Genomic DNA, 24,116 nt, shown 5'->3' on the forward strand with positions numbered 1-24,116 from the left:
CAATGCCTCTTTCTCCCTTTAGTACAAAGCAGGACACTCTTAGGGGCAGCCCTCCTAGAGGCAGTCTTCTGAGAACAGCCCGACACTGAACCAAACTACCTGACTTCAAATCCTGACTCTGATACCCGATAGCTATGGAACCCTGGACAACTTTTCTAACCACTTCATGCAAACATTTCCTCATCTACAAAATAGGTGTAATAATAGTACCTACCTCAGCCGGGCACGGTGGCTCAAGCCTGTAATCCCAGCACTTTGGGAGGCCAAGGCGGGTGGATCACAAGGTCGAGAGATCGAGACCATCCTGGTCAACATGGTGAAACCCCGTCTCTACTAAAGATACAAAAAAATTAGCTGGGCATGGTGGCACATGCCTGTAATCCCAGCTACTCAGGAGGCTGAGACAGGAGAATTGCCTGAACCCAGGAGGCGGAGGTTGCGGTGAGCCGAGATCGCGCCATTGCACTCCAGCCTGGGTAACAAGAGCGAAACTCCATCTCAAAAAAAAAAAAAAAAAAAAAAAAAATAGTACCTACCTCACAGGGTTGTTGTGAAGATTAAATGTGTTAACAAACATAAAGCATTAAAACAGAACCTGGCATCGGACTTAAGCACTTTCAGGATGCAGGACTTTTGGTGCTGAAACTAGGAAGGTCCCAGGCAAAGCAGGGAACATTGGTAACTCTACATAGCACATAATAAGAGATATTTTTATGTAAGCTTTTGTTGAAGATGTAGCTGGTAATACATGGAAAGATGGTACCCTCTTTTGAACCATAACTAGATTATTACACATCTCCAATTTCTGTTTCTTTTCAGAATCATGTCATCTGAGCAAGCAGGATGCACACATACCTCCTAAACCAAGCACCTAGCTTATGGGCTCTTTTGTCTTCAAACAGATCATCCTAAGCAGAGGCCTAAATCATCTCTGGTCCGTCTCTCCCAAGGTTCTCTCCCAAGGTTTTTACTTTAGAATCATAAGTTCACATCACATTCATTTATTTACTCTTAAGAGCTGCTTATAAGAAGCAAAAATGGGGCTTTCTTCTTATTGGCTCATTTGCTTGATGTTGTTTAATGAGGCAAATTTTTGTAACACTAGGAGGTAAAACATTATCACTATTAACAGTGCCCAATATTATTTGGCTTTCCAATCAAGGTGCTTGCTGTGCACAAACAAATGGCATTTGTTCACCTATCCTCAGCTCTCACAACTACAAAATCACTAACAGAATGGTAAATATATCTCTGACGTACTGGCCCAAGCTTACATAGGTATGTACACGGTCAACACAATTAAAAAGAAATGTAAATTTTCACAAGCACGACAAGACTTGTAATTCCAAAATGATGTTGCCACTTTGGATGGAAATGACTGGGTATAGAAGAAAAAAATCGAAATTTAGTGCTAGATAACTCCCAAGTCTACACTAGTTCAAAGAGATCTTAAATAACTTAAACATTTTGAGTCTGTTTCCTCATCTGAACAACATGAATAATATCTGCTTTATAGGGCTTTGTGAAGATTAAATGAAACTAACGCACAAGGAGAGAGATCCAAGATGGCTGATCACTAGCAGCTCGGGATTGTAGCTCCCAGTGAAAGCGCAAAGAACGAGAGGACGCCATACCTTCACATGAATTCTTGTTGCTCACGCACCAGGAGATTCCCAGCGGAGGAGCCCCACGGGTCGCCAGCGCGACTCTTGTGACCGGCGAGGCGGTTTTGCCGGCGCCTCGGAGCGTCAGTTCTTGGTGCAGAGTCAGAAAAGCACCATCAATCTTAAGGCTGCTGATTGAGTCGGCGCAGTGGGTTGCTCAGATTTCGGCGCTGAGAATCAATTAGTCGGACGTCCACTCAGAAAACCAATTACAAAGACAGTAAATACAAAGACCACAGATGGATAAATTTATAACGAAGGGAAGAAAACAGCCAAAAAAGGCTGAGAATACCCAAGATCAGAACACCTCTCCCTCAACGGGGGATCACAGTTCCTCATCAGCAACGGAACAAGGCTTGATGGAGAACGAGTGTGTTCCAATTACAGAAGCAGGCTTCAAAATGTGGATAATGAGAAACTTCTGTGAATTAAAAGAACTTGTTTTAAACCAATCCAAAGAAATTAAGAACTTTGAAAAAGGATTTGACGAAATGTTAAAAGAATACACAATTTAGAGAGGAATATAAGTGAATTGATGGAGCTGAAAAACACAATACGAGAACTTCGTGAAGTATGCACAAGTTTTAACAGCCGAATTGATCAAGCAGAAGAAAGGATATCAGAGGTCGAAGACCAACTCAATGAAATAAAACAAGAAGACAAGATTAGAGAAAAAAGGATAAAAAGGAATGAGCAAAGTCTCCAAGAAATATGGGACTATGTGAAAAGACCTAATCTACGCTTGATAGGTGTACCTGAAAGTGAGGAAGAGAATGAATCCAAGCTGGAAAATACGCTTGAGGACATTATTCAGGAAAATTTTCCAAACCTAGTAAGGCAGGATAATATTCAACTCCAGGTAATACAGAGAACACCACAGAGATATTCCTCAAGAAGAGCAACTCCAAGGCACATAATCATCAGATTCACCAGGGTTGAAATGAAGGAGAAAATACTAAGGGCAGCCAGAGAGAAAGGTCAGGTTACCCACAAAGGGAAGCCTATCAGACTTACAGCAGATCTCTCAGCAGAAACCCTACAAGCCAGAAGAGAGTGGGAACCAATATTCAACATCCATAAAGAAAAGAACTTTCAACCCAGAATTTCACATCCAGCCAAACTAAGCTTCACAAGTGAAGGAAAAATAAAGTTTTTTGTGAATAAGCAAGCACTCAGAGATTTCATCACCACCAGGCCTGCTTTACAAGACATTCTGAAAGAACCACTACACGTAGAAAGGAACAAACAGTATCAGCCTTTCTAAAACAATACCAAAAAAAGCATCAATATAATGAAGAATTTACATCAACTAATGGGCAAAATAGCCAGCTAATATTAACTGGCAGTATTAAACTCACATATATTATTATTGATTCTAATTTTAAATTGACTAAATCCCCCATCCAAAGACAGACAGGCAATTTGAATAAAAAACTAAAACCCATCAGTATGCTGCATCCAGACCCATCTCACATTCAAGGATACACAAAGATTTAAAACAAGAGATGGAGAAGGATTTACCAACCAAACAGAGAGCTAAAATAAATAAATAAAAAGCAGAAGTTAAAATTAAGCAACAAAGATCAAAAGAAGCAAAGAAGGACATTATATAATGATAAAAGGATCAATGCAACAACAAGAAGAGCTAAAGATCCTAAATATATACGCATCCAATACAGGAATACGTAGATCAGTACCACATCATATCAACTTAGAAGTTTAAACGAAATGTTCGTTGGCTCCTTGTTTGTTATTCTCTTCCCTCATTTTCTTTTATATCTCCATTATTAAGGACAATTATAGGCATACCCATATTTAGATTGCATTCTAGCCCGGGCAATAAAGCAATACCCCCATTCTCTCTCCCTCTTCCTCTTTCTCTTTCTTCCTCTTCTTTATTCTTTTTCTTATAAAAAAATAAAAATAATAAAAGAAAAAAAAAAAGAAACGAACGCACAAGAGTCACCCAGCTTACTCCTTTTCAATTTTAAATCTAAGTTATCCTGGGCTGGGAGAAGAGGCACGTAGCCAATCCAGAGAAGATGATGTCGCACAAAGTAATTGGAATTGCTTGTACCACATCCTTGTAAGTTTCTAAACACAAAAATTCACTCCAAGTCAAGCTTGGTGGATAAAGTGCCCCAACAAGGCAACACTATCTGTAACAAAAATGTAATTCTGAAGTGACAAGGAGACACAGATGAAAACTAACTCTGAGGCAATTCCAAAAGAGGGGTAAAACATTTTGAAAAATGATAGAATTTTTCATATTCATTCATAGCTTCCCAAGGCGACTCCCTGAAATAGCAACCCCGACCTGAATGGTTGCATCTATGTTCATTTGTTTAAATCACATTTTCATTTCTCTTATATAATTAAAATTAATCCTGATTTCAAACATCAGTTTAGATATTCTAGTCACTGTTTATGCTTGAAAGCACCTTGACATGTCATAAACCAAAGCTGAAAATAATTTCTTGTTACGCAAACTTTAGGGTTTGTGTAAGAAGGAATAAAGTTGGGACTACACATATGGTACTTCCGCAGATGGCCACATGGAGGGCCGATTTCCAAGGCCAGACTGTAGAATAGATTTGTGTTTCCAGTCCTACCATTTAGGATAAAACACCCACATACGTTGGTTTTAAATCTTTTGATTTCAGCATGATTCAATAATATGTTAGCATTAATATCTATTCACTTTGCTGTGAACTCTTGGCCCCAGTGTGCATTATCAGAAGCAGTAAGACATGTTCCCCGGTTCTCTGATTTCTCGAAGTAAGAGGTTTTTCTACTGGTACTGACTGCCATAACTGTCTCAAAGAAAAAAAATATAGCCCTGGCCACAAAGTCAAATTATAGGATAATTTTTTTTAAGTTAGGTTTGCTGATTTAAGAGGCCCTTGGTGAGCTTTCAGACCTCAATTAGGCTGTGATTTGAGAAAAAGAAAATGAATTTTCCAAGCAATTAGGTGGTAATAGATCTAATGGCTTTGGGGGGAAAGAAATGGGTATATTTAACTTTGACAAGTAACTGCCATGCATGTGTTATATAACCTCTTTTGATAAGTCTTTTTGCTCCACAGACCAAATACCTTTTTTAATTATCTGAAAACGTCTTTCACAGGGAATTATAAAGAGTAACAACCTCAAAGCAGACAGGCATCCTGCCCTACTGAGTCAATAACATTCACTTTTCTAAAAACATCTCACTTTAATTTCATAATACTCATTTTAAAAGTTCTAAAAATATGTGCTTACTGATAAACCATATGGTCTCAGAAGGATATTTTATAAGAAAATGTGTCAGCTTTCATAAACTTCCACAGGGGACCCTTTTCCTTATGAAAGAAAAAACCTGACATTGAAAACACAGTGGAATTTGAACATGAAAAGACTTCTTAGCAGCATGAAACAGTAATAGAACCCAACAAAATCAGTATATTTCATATTAAAGTAAGGCCCTGACTTCAGCTCATTTGTGGGACAAAAGAGCATACCGCTGGTTACAGTGATGCAGCACAGGTATTCAAAATAAATGGAGGGTTAGATGCCTCATTTATTTGTTATTAAGGAATAGGCTAAGATTGATTCATCTAAAAACAGAGCTGCTTTTCTATGCCTTATTCCATAGGAAAAAAACCCATTTGACTCTTTTTGGTTCATAGTGTGCTATGTTCTTGATGATTTAACTCTACTTTTTTCTTTACCAATCCTTCAGAGAACCAAAATGTGTCCTATGAAGTCCTAAAAGGGAAGAAATTCTCCATCCAGCTGCTGTGTGTGAACAGGAAGTAAATTCTCTTAGTTCTGTTGCTTTCCTCTTTCAGGCTCCAGAAGGCTGACCTCTGACCTGCAGGACAACAAAAATACTTGGCTTTTGGGTGACAGTAAATATTTTCAGCTAATGACTGAATGAGAGTTCCGTAAAAGATGGCACACAAAATTAAAACAAGTCACAGTCAATCTAAAACTTGGCTGGAAACAAAAGAACTTGAATATCCACATTGCTGGCATTAGAATAATGAATGCTGCAGGCATACCTTCAATTAATCAATGAGTGATGAATACAGCGGTAGCCAAGCGAGTCCCACCAATGATGAATATGGATTTCTAAAGCCAAATCATTCAGGAGGTGATCTATAGTGTTTATTCAGATGACAAAACCAACAGGTCAGTTCCACTGCTAACCTGACCTCTTACCTGGAAAGATCCGAAGGGTGTTTGCTATTGTCTGAGATTGAAGAGTAATAATGTTGAAGCAGCTCTTCTAACCCCCAGGAACCCTCCGTTTCCCAGGGCAGAACTGAAGGAGAGAAGCAGAGGGCACACTCAGATTGAAGAAAGCTAAGACAGGACAATTGTGCCACAGGATTAAGCCGAAGAGAGCAGCACCACGTCACAGAGCCACAGTAACGTAAGGTTGAGCTAAAAGCAAAAACACCTAGAAAAATAATCGTAATAACAATAACTGACATGTATCGAGCATGAATATTTGTCAGAAATTATGCTTATCTCAGTGAATCTTGACAACAACCTTCTGAGATGGGTTCCATTCCTGTTTTAGGGAGAAAAAAACTGGGACTCAGAGAGCAAGCAGTAGAACAGGAATTAAATCCAGGCAACCTGACTTCAGAGTCCATGCTTTTGCCAAAAACTGTAGAGGGCACCAACTAGAAGTGAGGAAATAGCCAACATGAGAATGAAACTGAAATGAATCAGGGAAGCAGCGAGGGAGGTATAAATGGAGTCAGATGGGAAACATTCAAGGGACAGAGCCCAAAGCCAGGATGAGCAGGTGGGTGTGTGAAGTGACTTTTAAAACCTGTGCGTGCCTCGTCCAGAACCTATGATCTGTTTATCTTTAAGCATTTGCAATTATAAGCCACCATCAGGCAAGTGTAACTGGACATAGCCATCTTGGTAAGGATAGATCATTCAAACACAAATTCTACAAGTCAAATAGAATTCTTTCATTTCTCCTCACTTTTTGTGTTCTTTTAATCTCCTTTTTCTCTCCTCGTTTTCAGAAAAAAAAAATATTATTTTGTAATCTACTTGAAAATCTCACCTGAAAAGAGTATATCACGTATTTTATTTGAGGAGCTCAAAACATTTTATGAACACTCTCCCCATAGCCATTGTAAAAATAAATAAATAATAGTGCTTATTATTCAGTGCCCCGAAGCTATGGTTAGAGTACTAGAAAAGAATATCCCTGTGGGATATTCTGCACTTTCACCTGGGGTAAAGAGAAGACTATGATTTAGAAATTGGAATTGCTTGATTGTTTCATAGAAATTACACAGACATAGGAATGAGGGAGTCAATGGCAGAGCCTATGGGGCATACCAGGTTGTTTTGCCTGAGTCGATTTGTTAAATAATTGGAGCATGTATCATGTAAAGTCTTTCACTCCTTATGCCATGCTGATAAACAGCCAGCTTTAATCTTCAGTATCTTTAAATGGTTGCCATATATTATAATGTCCTCAGTGGAGTGATACATTTTTGCTTACACTTCTTTTATTTCTAGAAGTATGTTTTATAAAGAAATATATTTAGGCCGGGCACGGTGACTCATGCCTGTAATCCCAGCACTTCGGGAGGCTGAGGTGGGAAGATCACAAGATCAATAGATTAAGACCATCCTGGCCAACATGGTGAAACCCCGTCTCTACCACAAATACAAAAATTAGCTGGGCATGGTGGTGCATGCCTGTAGTCCCAGCTACTTGGGTGGCTGAGGCAGAAGAATCACTTGAATGTGGGAAATGGAGGTTGCAGTGAGCTGAGATCATGCCAGTGCGCTTCAGCCTGGCGACAGAGCGAGACTGTCTCAAAAAAAAAAAAGAAAAGAAAAGAAATACATCTGACCAATATAAATTATGATACGGAAATGACTGCCTTTATTCAATAGAGCTATAACGTTTCATGTTTACAAGAGTTTTTTTTATCTGATTAGGTGAGCATAGATATTTTCATCTTACTCCTGAAGAGTGAAGAAGATCACATTTCTACAATTCACCCACTAAACTCAGGACCAAAACAGTTAGAAGTCATATGGGGACACCTGTAACAGTGTTGGCACATTTTTTCTTTTACTGGAGCAAAAGATAGAGAAATTTGGACAATGAACCAATTTCCATTTATGTACTGATTGTACATATATAGCATGATGGTTAAGTTTGTGTCAACTTGACTGGGCTGTGGAGTACCCAGGTATTAGGTCAAATATAATTCTGGGTGTGTCTGTAAGGGTGTTTTGGGATGAGATTAACATATGAATGCACAGACTGAGTAAAGCAGATTGCCTTCCCTGGTGCCTGTGGTCCTCATCCAATGAGCTGAAGGCCTGAATAGAGCAAAAGGCTGATTCTCTGTCAGAGGGAACTCCTCCTGCCTGATACTTGAGCTGAGACATTGTCTTTTCCTGCCTTTGGAGGCAAACTGAAACATCAGTTCTTCTTGGATCTTGAACTTGGCACCTTTTGGACTGAAACTTACACTGTCATCTCTCCTGGTTCTCAGGGCTTTGGACTTGGACTGGAACAATACTGTCAGCTCTCCTTGGCCTCCAGCTAACTGACTACAGATCCTAGAGGACTTCTCAGCCTCCATAATTGTGTGAGCCAATTCCTTCTCATAAATTCTCTTTCTCTCTCTCTCTCTCTCTCTCTCTCTCTGTCCCCCTCTCTCTTCCTCCCTGTCTGTCTTTTTCTCTCTCTGTCCGTGCACTCCCACAACCACCATCACCACGCACATACCACACACACACACACACAAATACACACACACACACACACACACACACACACCCTATTGATTCAATTTCTCTGGAGAACCCTGTATTATACACATGAATTTAATTATTCAGGCCAAATCCTTCCCTAATTCTTATTTTACATCAGTACTAGTATTTCTGGCAAAAACTACTCACTAAAATAGCATGCGTACTGGAAGATTTATTAGTCATCAGTTATTGAGGACTGAGCACCCCTGGGCTGGAGACCGCGCTAGAAGAGTAAGGACAAACACAGGATCAACACCCCCAGGCCCACCTCAAGCGACAGTGCACTTAGAAAGTGACAACACGTACCCATAAAACATCCTGAGAAACCAATGTAACCAAAATGTGAGACGATATTCAGGTCAAATTTCAATAAATAAATCCAACTGCAGCATTACAAAGAAAACAGTTTCTTAGCCGCAATCAACAGTCACCCAGTTTCAAATAATATTTAGCCAAGCCAAATATCAGTATAACAAGGAGCATTCTTTAGGCTTTGCTGTGAATACAGGTGATTGCATGAGCTGGGTGAAGGCGTGCTAAAGCAGTGGCTCTCAAAATGTGTCTCTAGACCAGCAACATTAGCATCACCTGGAAGCTTGTTAGAAGTAGGTATCCCAGCCCCTCTCCAGACCTGCAAAATCAGAAACTCTGGGGGTAGAGCCCAACATTTTGTGTTTCTGCAACTTCTCCTTAGGATTCTGCTACATGTGACAGAGGCACCTGCTTCAGGTGAAGTGAGATCATGAATGTTTTCTAAAGGAAAAGAATCTTGAGTTAAACTTGAAATAGAAGACTGGCCTGATTTTAATCTCTTGGTAAAAGGCTCTATAAACACAATCCGAAAGACAGATTAAATATTTACCTTTTCATGTAAGTTTAGACTCTGTCTAGATGCTAAACCATGTCATGCAACTGCTTTGCCCAACCTATTTTCTACTGATATTCAAGCCTAAGATATACATTCCCCAGCCAGGGAGCCAGACAGCCAGACAGACAGCCAACCATCTTGAGAATATTCATAATCACACCCAAAACACTCGAGACTTCACATATTATCACTCAAGATGAAATGAATAGTACTTCCCTTCACTGGCAATTGTTGTTTCTTTACTTTGTTCGTTTTCTAAACCCTGTATTTGGTTTGAAGGTGAAATTTGTAGAAAATTTACAAACCATAAAGAGGCTGAAATTAATGAGGACACAAAGATTACTAAATTTTAGTAGACTTTTTAAATTCTTTTTTCTTTTTTTCTTATTTCTTCCTACAGAATATAGTTTTTCTTAACATAAATATATGACACCTTTTCATGAGTGCCATTTCAAAATACATTTAGTGTTGTACTCCCACCTTGTGGAGAAAATTGGAAATTCACCCTTTCTGAACTCCAAAGGCTGACAATGAACAGCAAAGGCTATTTATATCCAGTGTCAAGTTTAAATAAAGATTGACAGATTCCGCCGATCATTTCATTGATTTTTATATATCATCAAAATTCAGATATTTTTGAAATATCTGATGGTTGGTAGAATTTGTTCTCTTTCATTCAGGCGTATAGTACTATCTAGAGGCAGACAAATCGTCTGCACATTTTTTTCTAACAACATTATATTGTTTACTTTCTTAGGGTGCCTGAAAATAGAAATTAAATACATCAAGATAATGCAATTATTGCTGTTGAATATAGAGTCCTTAATAACTACACAGAAGGATTTGTGGTGGGTTTTTCACCATTTATTTTCCACATACTGCGCTAGTCCACAGAATAAATATCACTGTTTTTAAAAAGCCCAGTTTAATCAAAATTTCATTATAAATCTACAACTTACAGCCCTAGAGTTGACTTATCACTGGTGCCAGATTAAGTGTCACCACAGCAATAAATTTTAGACATTCATCAGAATGTACTTCGAGTTGAATTACTAGGGTTCAGGAATGTAAGGTTGTTACAATTTGAATGCACCCCCCCACCCCAGAGTTCATGTGTTGGAAATGTAATCTCCACTGCAACCATGTTTATAGGTGAGATCTTTAAGAGGTCATTAGCTCATGAGGACTCTGCCTTCATGAGTGGAGGAATGTCATTATGGCAGGAGTGGGTTTGTTATAACAGCAAGTTTGCCCCACTCTTTCTCTCTCTCATTATCTTTTGCCCTTCTGCCCTCCACCATGGGACGACACAGCACAAAGGCCCTTGCCAGATGTGAGCCCCTTGACCTTGGACTTCCAAGCCTCTAGAACCATAAAAAATAAATCTCTATTCTTTGTAAATACTGAGTCTTGAGTATTCTGTTTATAGCAGTACAAAACAGACTAGGACAAGTGTCAAGGTCAAAAACTCAACAATATAAAACCCTCCAATGGAAAAAAAATAGGAGAGATGATGATTTCAACAGCTAATTTGGCATTCATCATATGTCAAGCTGCCACTCCTATGTCCTGTGTAGCGTCCATGTGATCATCTCAGAACAATGATGATTCATATGAGTCAAATGATGCCACACCATGTAGGGGTCTGAACACCTCAATCCAGGCAGAAAATGAAAAAACAACAATGGACTTAAATTTCAAGGAATTCCAGCTTCCTCTGACATTTATTAAGTCTTTGCTATATTCAGGATGCCAAGCTAATGAGATAGCTTGTCCTCCAAGGCTGAGCTCAAATGCCAGTGTGTCTTTAAAGCCAGACAGAATTAATTTTTTCTCTCCTCAGTAATACAGTGGCATTTTATTGCTACAACTAGGAATGGACTTCATGTTATTTTGTAACTACTGTGTGCCCATAAGTTCTGTCTTCTCCACTAGGTTCTGCGTTCTTTCAGGAGAAGAACCACATCTTAATGATTTAGAATCTCCAACATCCAGTATGGCATCTGGGCACATAGAAGATGCTCAGGGAATGTTTGCTAAATGCATTGAATAAATTAGACTGAATGGCATAATACAAAGCCATTGAAAGCATAATTATTGCCTTCAGTTAGGTTACTGTTTATTTGTAAATGCTCCTGGGTCCATTTCTTTCCCTTCTTCTTATACTCTGGTGTATATTGGTTTAGCCTTTTGTAGAATTGCAAAAGGCCCAAGAACATGGAAGCTGTCCTCTGGGTTCAAATGGATCTAACAGAGGGTGCCCTGTTGGCTAAATGACCTCTGAATCAACTTTTTCAGTAGCTCCTTCCACAAGCCCTTCCCTAAAGGCACAGAATGTGTTGTGCAGCCAAATGAAGCTTGGCCACTTTTCTTGCTTCACGTGTTTTCCTCTCTCCATGTTAGCTTGGAAATGCCCCCAAGGTAAGGTAGTACATGGGCAGAATTAGGAAGTAGTCAAGATCCTGTGTTTTGTAAGGATACCAAGTTCCCTGTTGCTCAATAATATTTTCCCCATGATTGTGGTCACTAAAAATCCCAGCAGAAGGATCAATTTCATCATTTTATAACTCATCCTAACCCCTTCAAAGGAAATGTCCCTTTGAAGGGGGGCAACCCACACAGTTCCTAACACCTTGATATATGTTTATAAGACTACCTCCCATTCACTCTAGCAAGAATTGGGAGAGAAAGCACAAGGATTCTGGACACTTAATAAGGGTAGCGATGTGATGTGGGAGGAGAATGAACAGAAATGCTCCGACAGTGAGGCAAGGAAGGCCTGCCATCCTAAAGCCCTACAAAGGCCTGGGAAAAATAGTAAGATACCCATCTCTACAAAAAATAAAAAAGTACCTGGGCATGGTGACATATGCCTGCAATCCCAGCTACCCAGGAGGCTGAGGTTGGAGGATTGCTTGAGCCCAGGAATTTGAGGCTGCAGTGTGACTGTGCCACTGTACTCCTGCCTGGGTGACAGAGTGAGACCCTGTATCTAAAAGGAAACAAATTTCATTTAATTTAAAACATCCTAAAACACACTGAAGAGGAGCCACCCTCATCAGATCACCAAATCAGAAACAAAGAGTTAAAATTCAAAGAACATTTCTTAATGCTATTATTGCCATTGTTATCGTTACCATTTGGCCAGCCAAGATTGCTGCCTTCTTCCTAGTATGATATCAAGTCCTTTTTGGGAGAATTACTTCTCCGCCTCTCCATGCAGCCGTAGTCAAACTGTACCTTACCCTAACCAGAGATTTGGCACCAAGTCATAGAACGAAGTTCTCTTTCCCTGGACTTTGTACACAGAGGGAAGTGATAAAAAGATCATTTTCAAAAAATTGAGTTTAGGACATATTCATTCCAGGACCAGAGCCTATAAAATATGGTCAGATCATCTAATTTCTACTGCCTAGAGATCTACCCAGCTGTTCTGGTTTCAGTTCTTGCTCTGTGATAGCATAGAAGCCAACACATTTCTAAGCTTATCCATTCTATGGTGAATACCTCCAATAAATTTTCTTTTTGGTAACAATAACAAGAATTAGCTTAGATTACCTATAACTAAAGAATTCTGGTTGGTAGCCTTTATATCCTTTAGAGATTACGGCAGATCAACAGATGATTGATGATAGACAGATAGATAGATAGATAGACATACAAACACATGCATACACATACACGTACATGAAAACTATATTTGAATGCCTATACCAGCTGTCTTAGCTGGTTGACTGAAGACGTCCATGGTAGGCAAAACCAGGTAAGCCAGACACAATACTAAGCACAAGTTATTTCTGTCTGGATATGCCATGTGCTACATTTTAATTTTATCAGCTTACTTCCAGCCTCTCATTGTGGATGGTCCCTGCGTGACCCAGGAGAGGTAAAGCAAAGATAAAATGTTGAACACAACTCTCTTGACCTCATCACATGGGCCTATTGAACTGAGAATTCTATTCCAATTTCTTGAAAGGGAGAAAAAGGCTAAATTTTAGATGAAGGAAAGGAATCAATAGACACCAAACCTTTAGCCCATCTCATTTCCAACTCTCCCAGTCCCAAATAAGGTAATTCTTATGGTGGGGACATTCCACCCTCAGGGTACATGTGGCTAGCAGCAAGTTCACATCAAAGAGATTTTTCTTGGACTGTCCCTGGGCTGAGTCACCACCACTAAGTCTCCCACACAAGAGCTGAAGAGGCCAGTCAGCTTCTCTGAATGGCAGAAACACAGCAGTGCCAGGCTGAGACTCAAGTTCAGTTTTCTGATCCATCTTCCAAAAAAAGGCAGGATTCATTTTGATTGGCTTATTTCATCATAAGCTTTACTCAGAAAAATGGGAGCTTAACATTATGAGGTTAATAATTTTGTTTGAGAATGAATTTTATTAATACAAAGAATCAAGGCTTTTTTTTTAGCCACACTTCGCTGACTTGTGCATTTTGATACCTTTCTTCAAATCGCTGCATTTGCAGTTTAAAACAGGCTCAGGCTTGCTCCTTTTTCTTCATATCTAAAAATGAGATCAACATAAACACGGTTTGCTCCAACCAAGACTTAAGGAACCTCTAAAAAAATCCAAACAATAGAATAAGGTAAACGTATTCATTTGCTAGGGCTGCATGTTAGTCTGCTAACACAAAATACCGCAGTCCAGGTGGATTAAATAACAGAAAGTTATCTTCACACAGTTCTGAGGGCTGAAAGACCAAGATCAAAGTGCCATTGGGATTGGTTTCTAGTGAGGACTCTCTTGCTAGCTTGTAGATGGCTGCCTTCCTACTGTGTTCTCACCTGGCTTGTTCTCTACATGGAAAGAGATAACTCGCTTGGTGTCTCTTCCTCTTCTTATGTCACCAGTTCTATCAGATTAGGGCCCCACCCTTCTGACCGCATTGAATCTTAATTACCTCCCTAAAGCCCCTGTCCCCAAATACATTCTACACTGCAGGTTAGGGTTTCAACGTATGAATTCTAGGGGAACATAATTTAGTCCATAACAGGCTGCCATAATAACATACCACAGACTGGGAGGCTCAAACCAGAGAAATTTATTTTCTCACAATTTCGGAGGCTGTAAGTCCAAGATCAAGGTGCCATTGGGATGCCCCCAGTGAGGCCTCTCTTTCTGCCTTACAGATGGCTGCCTTCTCCCTGTGTCTTCACACGGTCCTCTTTTCTGTGTATCTGACTCCTAATCTCCTCTTCTTATAAGACACCAGTCATATTGGGTTTGAGCCCACCCTAACGGGCTCACTTTAACTTCATTACCTGTTTAAAGATCCTATCTCCAAATAACGCCACATTCTGAAGTACTAGGGGTTATGACTTTGACATATGAATCTTAAAGGGATACAATTGAGCAAGTAATGGTAAAACATTAAGTAAGAAATTGGGCAAATGATAGGGATAGGAGAGATGTTGAGATAATAAAGGGTGATAATATACTAACTAAGATTGGGTCACGACTCTCGGAGGCTCTTAGCTGCCAGTGCAGGGAAGGGAATGTGATTGGTTACATGACTCACGCTACCTTGAGTATGGATTTAAACAATGACCTTCCAGAGGCAGTATGCTTTTTTGCCTAACAAAAGTAGTGACTCTAATTGTAAGAGACTTCAGCCAGAGAGGAAAAATGGAGAGCACTATGACAGCCGAGTGAGAAATGTATTCTGATGTAATCATTGTCTTATGCGTTCCTCACAGTAATGTGAGCAATCATCTATGCTTCGAGATTTGGGGGAGACTAATAGTGTCTCCAAAGAAATGAATATTTTGTAAGTAACATATGGTATAGTTATATATGTTTACACTGAGAATTTTCAAAAACTATCTTCTGTGGTCACTTTAAACACTCTCCTAAAATTAACTGCAGTTCTAATTTCTCAATCAAATCACAAAAGTCATAAAGAATTCATAGCTCTAGATGAGCTCTTTATAGTCTTCAACCCACCTCCACAACCACTCCAGCTCAATGGGCCAAAAATGATGCATGTTCAGGTGCCGGAGCACAAAATATAACATGAGACCTTATGTCCCCATGTCCTGCAGCCCACACAGATTACCTTTAAGGGGAAACTGGATATTTGGAAGTGAGTAGACAGGAAGCCAGAGTCCCAGATGAATGGTAGAAGCTGGGGATGTCTCAATCGCCCTTCTAGTCTCATTCACAGATCAAGTGTGTCCTCCAAACTAAAGAGAATTACCTAGTTAGCCTTCTTTTCTGTCACAAACAAGGAGTCTAGTGTAGTGATAAAGGTGCATGAACTCGGGAGATCCTCTGCCTGGGTTTGAATCCCTGAATCAGTGTTTATTCAAATGTGTGTCCTTGGGAAGGTTGTTAAGCTCTCTGTAACTTGGATTCTTCATCTGCTGGAAGTAGGGGGACAATTGCACCTATTGAGGGTGTTTGATACATGGATTTAATTAATTACCTATGTAAAGTGTTTACAAAAGTACCCAGCACATACTAAATGTGATTGTTATTAAATAGTTCTTTACCATCTGAAAATTACAGTTTGGAATAAATAAGTTTCTATGAAATTATTTGACTAGACATGACAGAGTTAGAACAGCTTCAGCTATATTTTGCATATTCACAAGCCTCAAAATGCATTCCATACTGTGGGCACAGTTCATTTATTCAGATATGTAATGAGGATCTCATTGTGTTTGTAAAGAGACATGAAATCCTTTATCAAAGTTTCATAATGAGACACCTCTGTGTTTAAAACCACAGAAGGGAATTCTCACCTTTCTGAGCTGTTGTAATCCCTTGCAACTCAGAATTTTTCTATCTGCTTTTCCTCCAGGTCCAGGCTTGACACTTTTTTTCTCCAACTGAGTATCTTTATTTAAGATTACTTTCCCCAGATGTGTTTGTGTTCACTTTTCTCAGTTGAATCTTGTGATTTTTTTTTTTTTCTCAAATCTCTGAGCTCCACTAAGCTTTTGTAAACGCGCAGTCTCTGGTGTCCTCATCACCATCCTTCGGAGCTATGTGGTAAGCTCTACTGGCATGCCTTCTGCCAGGTCATTCGAGATCCTTTTAACATTTACATCCAAGGCTTTTCTGAGTCTTTTTCTCGCGTCCCGTATGTGTTTCACTAGAAAATGTCACTGGCCGGCTGGTTCTATCCCTTTTTTTGTTATCGTTCATTCTCTCACTCATTCTCCCCTTTTCTTTGTTCCTCTGAGAATTAAGAGAAACTCTGTTACTGAGAGTCCCCAGGTAAACTGGGGTTCCAGCACCAGGGCAGTTAGCAAGCCTCCCCGAATGGGAATCAGAGGGAAACTCCATGCGGGTGTTTACAGTGGGCCTTTCAGGGGATACTTCTTTTACTTGGCTGATGGGCTCGTGCCTGGTAGTCAGACCAGTGCCCAAAAGTGAGTAGAGGTGTGGTCCCTCACATGGGAAACTTGTTTAAGCTAGCAAATGCCCTTTGGCTCTTGTCTAACCTGTGTCCAGGTTATGCCTGCCCAACCATTGCTCTGGCACTGGGAGCCCAACCTTGAGCTCTCCCTGGCTTCCTGGGGAAAACCCAGCCTGGGGCAGCCCCTGACTCTTCAGATGGATGGTCCAATTCCAATATACCACCACCATAAGAAACAAGTTCCAAGATTTTTATTTACAGATACTGAATAGGGAGGGCACAACGAGTCAAGAGGCAGTCTTCATCCCTGGGTCAGCTCATGCAAGAACGAAGAGTCAAGCGGAGAAGCGGGGACGGGGTACTTTTGGTTCACAGGCCAATGCTTGACTGGTTCATTTAAAGGAATCAGTGAGAAAGCAGGGAGCCCTGGCAGGCAGAAGAGCTGCCTCTAGCTTCTTATCTCTGGCCATGTCTTGAGCCACATGGGTGTGGTGGAGAACCGGAAACAATGTCATCGAGCCCTGCTTCCGGTGTAACAGACTTAAATTTGTGTTCAAAACGGATGCCAACACAACATAAAATTATAAGAATTCACTGCCATTACCCACATAGGCTCTGTTCTTCCAGGATGGCTTTTCTCTTAGCGTACTCAGTGTAGATATATAATTACTATAGAACATCTTCAAATGGGATAATTTGTTTTTTAAATTACAGCCATAGGCTCATCTGGGTTTCTGTTCTTCCTCTTTTCCATACTATCTAAGTAATCAGATTTACACTGCCGTGTATACTGACTCCCTGTTGTTCTTGTGAGATGTGTAACATCTGTTATTTTAGGATACTTAACTCATGCGCACTGACAGCCAGACACCTACTGGAAATAACAATTAAAGGCATAAATAACACACATCTGCATGTGTTCTGGCACTAGCCCACACACTCACACTGCGTACCACCTTACAGATTTACTTCTCTTTGGCATCGTGATAAGCATTGGTTTTTAAAGAGTTTAGTTTTCCTTCCTGTGGAGATTATGGCATTTATTTTAAATAATTGTCTATTTTTTGTGAGTTGGGCATGTGTGGTTGTGTCTGTACCCACGGGCACGTGCACTTCAATAATTGAACATTCAGGAAAGGGAGGTACTCCCCCATCTTATTCTCTTATTGCAGCGCGTGCCTTCCTACCTGAATAGTTTTTACAACATCAAGCTTGACTCATTGGTAATTCCTGCTGATATAAAATTCATAGGCCTGTGTGCTTCCTTCTGAAGGCAGCAATTTGCATTTCTGTAGAGCTTTGAAAGAATAGGAGAGAGTTATTAACTGTTATTATTTGCTGACCACCCACAGCACTCACAATGGGGTAGGAGAGACAAGAAGGGGGAAGGTCAGCTCTTTAAAATGTATGTGTAACTAGCTCAGAGCCACTGGAAGCATCTTGGTGGCACTTTAATTAGCGGCTTCCAGGGTCAGAGGACTCTAGAAAGCTTTGCAACATCTACTTGGAGCCCAAGGAAACTGTCACTTCACAGACTCATGAGACATGAGGGCTGGCAGAGAACAGCTGTGAATCCCTCTGATTCTCTGTGAAACAGGTTAGCTCTACCTCACCCCTACTTTGTAGAGCTTGGGACTGGGACTCTCCATTGGCATCCGCTGGGCATCACATATAAGTATTAAATGCTTATTCCTGGCCAGGTACAGTGGCTCACGCCTATAATCCCAGCACCTTGGAAGGACAAGGAGAGTGGATCACCTGAGGCCAGGAGTTCAAGACCACCCTGGCCAACATGGTGAAACCCCATCTCTACTACAAATACAAAAATTAGCCCAGCATGGTGGTGCACGCCTGCAGTTCCAGCTACTTAGAAGGCTGAGGCAAGAAAATCGCTTGAATCTGGGAGGCAGAGGAGGCAGTGAGTTGAGATCGTACCACTGTACTGCAGCCTGGGCAACAGAGCGAGACTCTCTCAAAAAAAATGCTTATTTTCTCTCAAGGAAATTGAACTGAGGGAGGAAAGGATGAACTCACTGATTGAAGACATGGTGCTGCAGTGGATGGCATTATAATGGCAGGGAGAGAATGGAGCCAGAACAGAACCCTGAGCAAGAAGCTCCCATGGTAGCGGTCAGACTGCAACAGAAAGCCAGTACTTCATAGAACTAGAAAGAGAACAGAAAACCTTTTTTCTCTGTTTTGTTTGGGGAAAAAAAAAAAAGCATAGCTTCCAACCCTTATTTAGAACATCCAATTTTTTTTTCTAAAAACCTTTCAAATATTTCTAAATGGTAGAGCATAAGGTCACAGTTTTCTGTTGATTTTTTTGGAGGGTAATAGATGAATAAGCAGGTTGAAAGAGGTTATATAAAACTACACTTTCCGGGCCGAGCGTGGTGGCTCAAGCCTGTAATCCCAGCACTTTGGGAGGCCGAGGCGGGTGGATCACGAGGTCAAGAGATCGAGACCATCCTGGTCAACATGGTGAAACCCCCGTCTCTACTAAAAATACTAAAAATTAGCTGGGCATGGTGGCGCGTGCCTGTAATCCCAGCTACTCAGGAGGCTGAGGCAGGAGAATTGCCTGAACCCAGGAGGCGGAGGTTGCAGTGAGCCGAGATCACGCCATTGCACTCCAGCCTGGGTAACAAGAGCGAAACTCCGTCTCAAAAAAAAAAAAAACTGCACTTTCCAAACAATACCCAGGATTCTAGCATTAGAGAAGAGTAAAGCTTTCCATCCTAAGATACGTCACAATGTGACCATATTAAAACAAAAAATATAGGCCAGCTATGATGGTTCACACCTGTAATCCTAGCACTTTGGGAGGCTGTAGTGGAAGGACTGCTTGAGTCCACAAGTTGGAGACTGGCCTGAGCAACATAGTGAGACCTCGTCTCTGCAAAAAGTAAACAAAATTAAACTGGGCATGGTCAGGTGCGCCTGTAGTCTCAGCTACTCAGGAGGCTGAAGTAGGAGAATCATTGCGCCCTGGGGTCAAGGCTGCAGTGAGCCAAGATCCCACGAGTGCACTCCAGCTGTGTGACAGTGAAACCCTATCACAATAAATAAATAAATATCTAGATATCTACATGTCCACTGACAGGGAAATGTTTAGTGAGATCTATATGATGGAATTATTAGACAAGCATATAATTATGCTTTCAAGTCATTTTAGTGATCTAGGGAAAGGCTTACTATATAACGCTAAGTAAAATAATCATGGTAGAAAACTGCACCTGCAGTTTGATTTTATTTATAAGGTGTATACATACATACACTCATACTGGAAGGAAACACATCAAATTGTCAATAACATATCTCCCAGTGGGGAAGTTATGAAGGATTTTAATTTTCTTCTTAAAGAAAGGTTATTTTTCTAATCTTTCCATGATGAAGTGTTGTACTATTAAAATCAGAAAATAAAAAAAAATATTTTTAAATGCCGGGCTAGATGCAGTGGCTCAGGCCTATAATCCCAACAGTTTGGGAGGCCAAGACAGATGGATCACTGGAGGTCAGGAGTTTGAGACCAGCCTGGCCAAAGTGGTAAAACCCCATTCTACTAAAAATACAAAAATTAGCTTTGTGTGGTGCTTGCACCTTTAATTCCAGCTACTCAGGAGGCTGAGGCAGGGGAATCACCTGAACCCAGGAGGTGGAGGTTGCAGTGAGCTGAGTTCGTACCACTGCACTCCAACCTGAGTGACAAAGTGAGGCTCCATCTCAAAAAATAAACAAAATTTTTAAATGCCTGGCCTACTGTGAAGAGATGATTCAACTCATTGGCTGAACAAACATTCACTTGGATGATAGAAATTTGAGATTTCATAAAAGTCGATCTTAGCCAAAAATCACTTTCACCAGTATCCTACAAGCACCCAAAATTCCCACAATTAGAGATTTACTCCACAAAAGATTTTAAGCAGACAGTATATATTATATAATCCTATTTTTCATTATTTTTAAATGAGCATATATTTTCATGTCTGTTTATTTATTCTTTATTTCTATCATTATACATGTGTTTGAAACTGACTCAAGTCAATTTGTGCACGATCTTCAGATTGTTTTTAATAGACAATTGTTGCCTCTAACAGTTAGAAGTAGGAATAGTTATGGTGTCTTCTCCTACAACTCCTCACCAGGCAGTGTGATGAAAGCAGGTCTCGTATGGACTTTTGCTGAGGGAACAAAGATTTTATTAGCTGGCAGGCACTAACATAGTCACCATCTCCTCTTGTAAGACCAAGTGCCAGTTCTCCGTTCCTTTAGACACTCCAACTGACCTTGTATGAAAGGTTCATCAGAGGCATTTGTGGCAATGGTATACCTACGGTAGTCAGTAAACCTAGGCGGAGGTGAATGATAAAATTCTCTTTTAAATGCACAGAGGACAGAATGGACTCTTAGACCAAACATGCCATGCAAAGTATACAGAATTGGACTTAACTAGACGCTTGTTCCCTATACACCCAGGACAGGAGTGCCTATGTAATATTTCTAGCCAATTCACACATCTTAATCTCTAGTAATTTTACTAAGTAAAAAAATTTGTAATATCCATTATACTAAATAAATAAATAACTGAAAAGCTTGCACTGTGTTCTAGGTTCTTCTAGAATGTGGCTTTCTAATTAGTATTTCATTAGTAACTAAGCATCTCTGGAGTATTTTTTTTGACTAGGGCATGGTAGAGGTTAACTATTCAGCCCTAAGGTATTCATTAAAGCTACAATACAGATACTTCAGTATTTTATAATAAATTATAGACCATATAATGATATGCATTTTTTAAAGTCTGAAAGAAAAACTAACAAATTTTTATTAGTGGTTATCTCCAAAAGAATGGAATTGAGAAGAGAGAACATTTTTCTTGACACTCTTTTGTGTTATTTGAAGAACAAAAGCAACTATTACCTTTGTGGTATAAATTTATACTAATAAAAGTTGTTAAAGGCTAGGATCAATAATAAATGGAGATCTATTTGTTTGAATCAAAGGTTTACCTCTGCACACCTTCAGAAGTACACAGCAGTGTGCCAGGTGTGCTGCAAAAGCACAGGATAAACAAGGCATGTCTTTCTACAAAGTGAACTTTGCTGGAAATTGTAGAAGGGTGAGGTCAAGTAATTAAAAGGGTAGGCAATTTAAAACAGATTTTAAGAACTTTCCCTCAAGTCTTCCTTCCCCCAAACTTACTCCCTTGCCTCCTTATATGGCTGTGTCAGATTTTGGCTGTGTCCCCACCCAAATCCCATAGTGAATTATAATACCCATAATTCCCATGTGTCAAGGATGGGACCAGGTAGAGGTAATCTGATCAAGGCAGCAGTTTTTCCCTTGCTGTTCTCGTGACAGTGAGTGAGTTCTCATGAGGTCTGATGGTTTTATAAGCATCTGGGATTTCCCCTGCTTGAACTCGTTCTCTCTCCTGCCATCCTGTGAAGAGGCGCCTTCCACCATGATTGTAGGTTTCCTGAGACTTCCCAAGCCATGCAGAGCTGTGAGTCAATTAAACCTCTTTTCTTTATAAATTACACAATCTTGGGTACTTCTTCATAGGAGACTAATACACCTTCCATCCTACCTCCCTGAGCCCCTTTAGAGACCCTCATTCACTTTTTTCTATCATTAAAGGATTTTAGTGGGAATGTTTGAAGAGCAATGCCCTATTTTATTATTGTCCATTAATATTTGTGAATGACCAGACTCTCAGAAATCATTGTCAGTCATTTACCTACCAGGGCCACAGAATAATTGAAAAAGATGAGTAACTGGTGGCAGCTGGTGGTTGGGAAAGGCCGGTGGTGATGAGGAGGAAAGGCATGAAGGAGAGGAAGAGTAGCCTGAAATTCAGGAAAACTGAGAAGGGGTACCCTGAACCCTGCGGACAGCCAAGCCATTAGCCCTTTGGGGACTGGAGCTCTGAAAAGGTGAGTGGAAGGAATGAAGCAGAGAAGGAGGAAGTGGAGCAGAGAGGTCAGGGAGCATTAACACCAATTAATTTTCCTTCCCAATCTTATCCCTTCCCAGGAAAAATACAGACATATGTTCAGCAGCAGTCAGGGCCATGTCACTTAGAAGATTTACTGCCAATGATACACATCTGTCAGCTTATTTGCATCAAGCAAAAGAGCTGAAGCCACAATTTGTGTTCATGATAAATGAAGATTTGGAAGACATTTGCTTTTCCCTGTCTTTTGCTTACTTAAGCATCCTGCAGATACAAAAGACACTGACAGCATTTGCTTAGACAACACTGAACATGGGGGTAAGAGTGAGACGGAAAGGAGAAAATCACTATGAAATATTGCCACTTCCACTGCAATTCTGGACCCATCATTTTAAATTGTGAAATGCCTGCTGTTGCATGCGAGAAGCAGGAGCCTTTCCTGATTTGAAGGCGTTGGCAGGAGGCTTCATTTGTCAGGGAAGGAAAAATGCATAATTCAAAGTGAAAGTCACCTGGCCTGATAACCTGAAACAAATGAAGCAAAACTTCGTTCTTTGGTTCAGCGCCAAGGAACCAGGCCTGCATCTCCAGATAGGGCAAATTTTCCCCCTATTTTGTACTCCCTGTTAGGTGCACTAAGCACCTAATGAAGGAAGAGAGATGAGAGTTGACATCAGAACATCATCAGCATAACCGCTTTTGTGTATTTGTCTCCAGTGGTCTTAGGGTTCTTCTCTGTTTTATTCTCTCTTGCCCTCTCTCCCTCTACCTCTGCAGAAAGATTTAATTCTGTGTCCCTGTGTCTGAATGATGATAAACCACTCCAGAATGTTTGGTTGCTTCTCTGATATTCCTCTCTTTTTCCTTCCTTTTCTTTTCTTCATCACAATTTCTGTCCCAACACCCTGCACCCCCTGCCCCCATAAATCCAAAGCTTAATTCAGGTAGCTAGCACATGACAATGAGTCACCATTCCATCCCCCATCTTTGTTACAAATATCTATTTACAGCCTCTTATGGATGAGATGTTTGGGAAGGGGAAAAAGCACTCCCCCGTCCCCTCTTTTGCAGTCTGTATTCCTAAGAGATTCTGAAAACTCTGCCCCTAAAGTGACTGTAAGCTGTTCACGGTTGTTATCTGTATAGATTTATAAAGAGAAGATATTACATAAAAATTACAAATCTATTCTTACAATGCTCAGTGATCCCTGGCTGAATGCTACTCTCTTCCTTCAGCAGCTAAGTAAAATGAACCAGCAGAGCAAATAGAATCTGGTGCCCATGGCAACATGCGTTACTTCTTTGAACTTGTCAATCTGTCACAGGGAAATCACATTAATGGGATGTTTTTCTGCTACAAATAGCTTTTGTTTTCACATTTTAATTACAGGGCTAGATTTTTCTTGATTTCTAAATTCTTCAAATACCTGGGCAAAAAAGAAAGTAAAAAGTAATGTTG

At 40.3% G+C, this 24,116-nt stretch overlaps 1 long non-coding RNA gene across 1 annotated transcript in view; it reads right to left on the bottom strand.

Moving 5' to 3' along the window:
• Positions 1-23,902, bottom strand: part of LOC141580174 (uncharacterized) — a 42,047-nt gene extending 18,145 nt beyond the window's left edge. The window contains exons 1-3 of the long non-coding RNA XR_012512264.1: positions 23,851-23,902; positions 20,741-20,885; positions 18,736-18,866 (exon numbers count right to left, since the gene is read on the bottom strand). This is a non-coding gene — a long non-coding RNA (uncharacterized LOC141580174). The remainder of the gene's footprint in view (positions 1-18,735; positions 18,867-20,740; positions 20,886-23,850) is intronic.
• Between the last annotated feature and the right edge of the window lie 214 nt (positions 23,903-24,116).

The sequence above is a fragment of the Saimiri boliviensis genome, chromosome 10, assembly GCF_048565385.1.
Source record: "Saimiri boliviensis isolate mSaiBol1 chromosome 10, mSaiBol1.pri, whole genome shotgun sequence".
NCBI lineage: Eukaryota > Metazoa > Chordata > Mammalia > Primates > Cebidae > Saimiri > Saimiri boliviensis.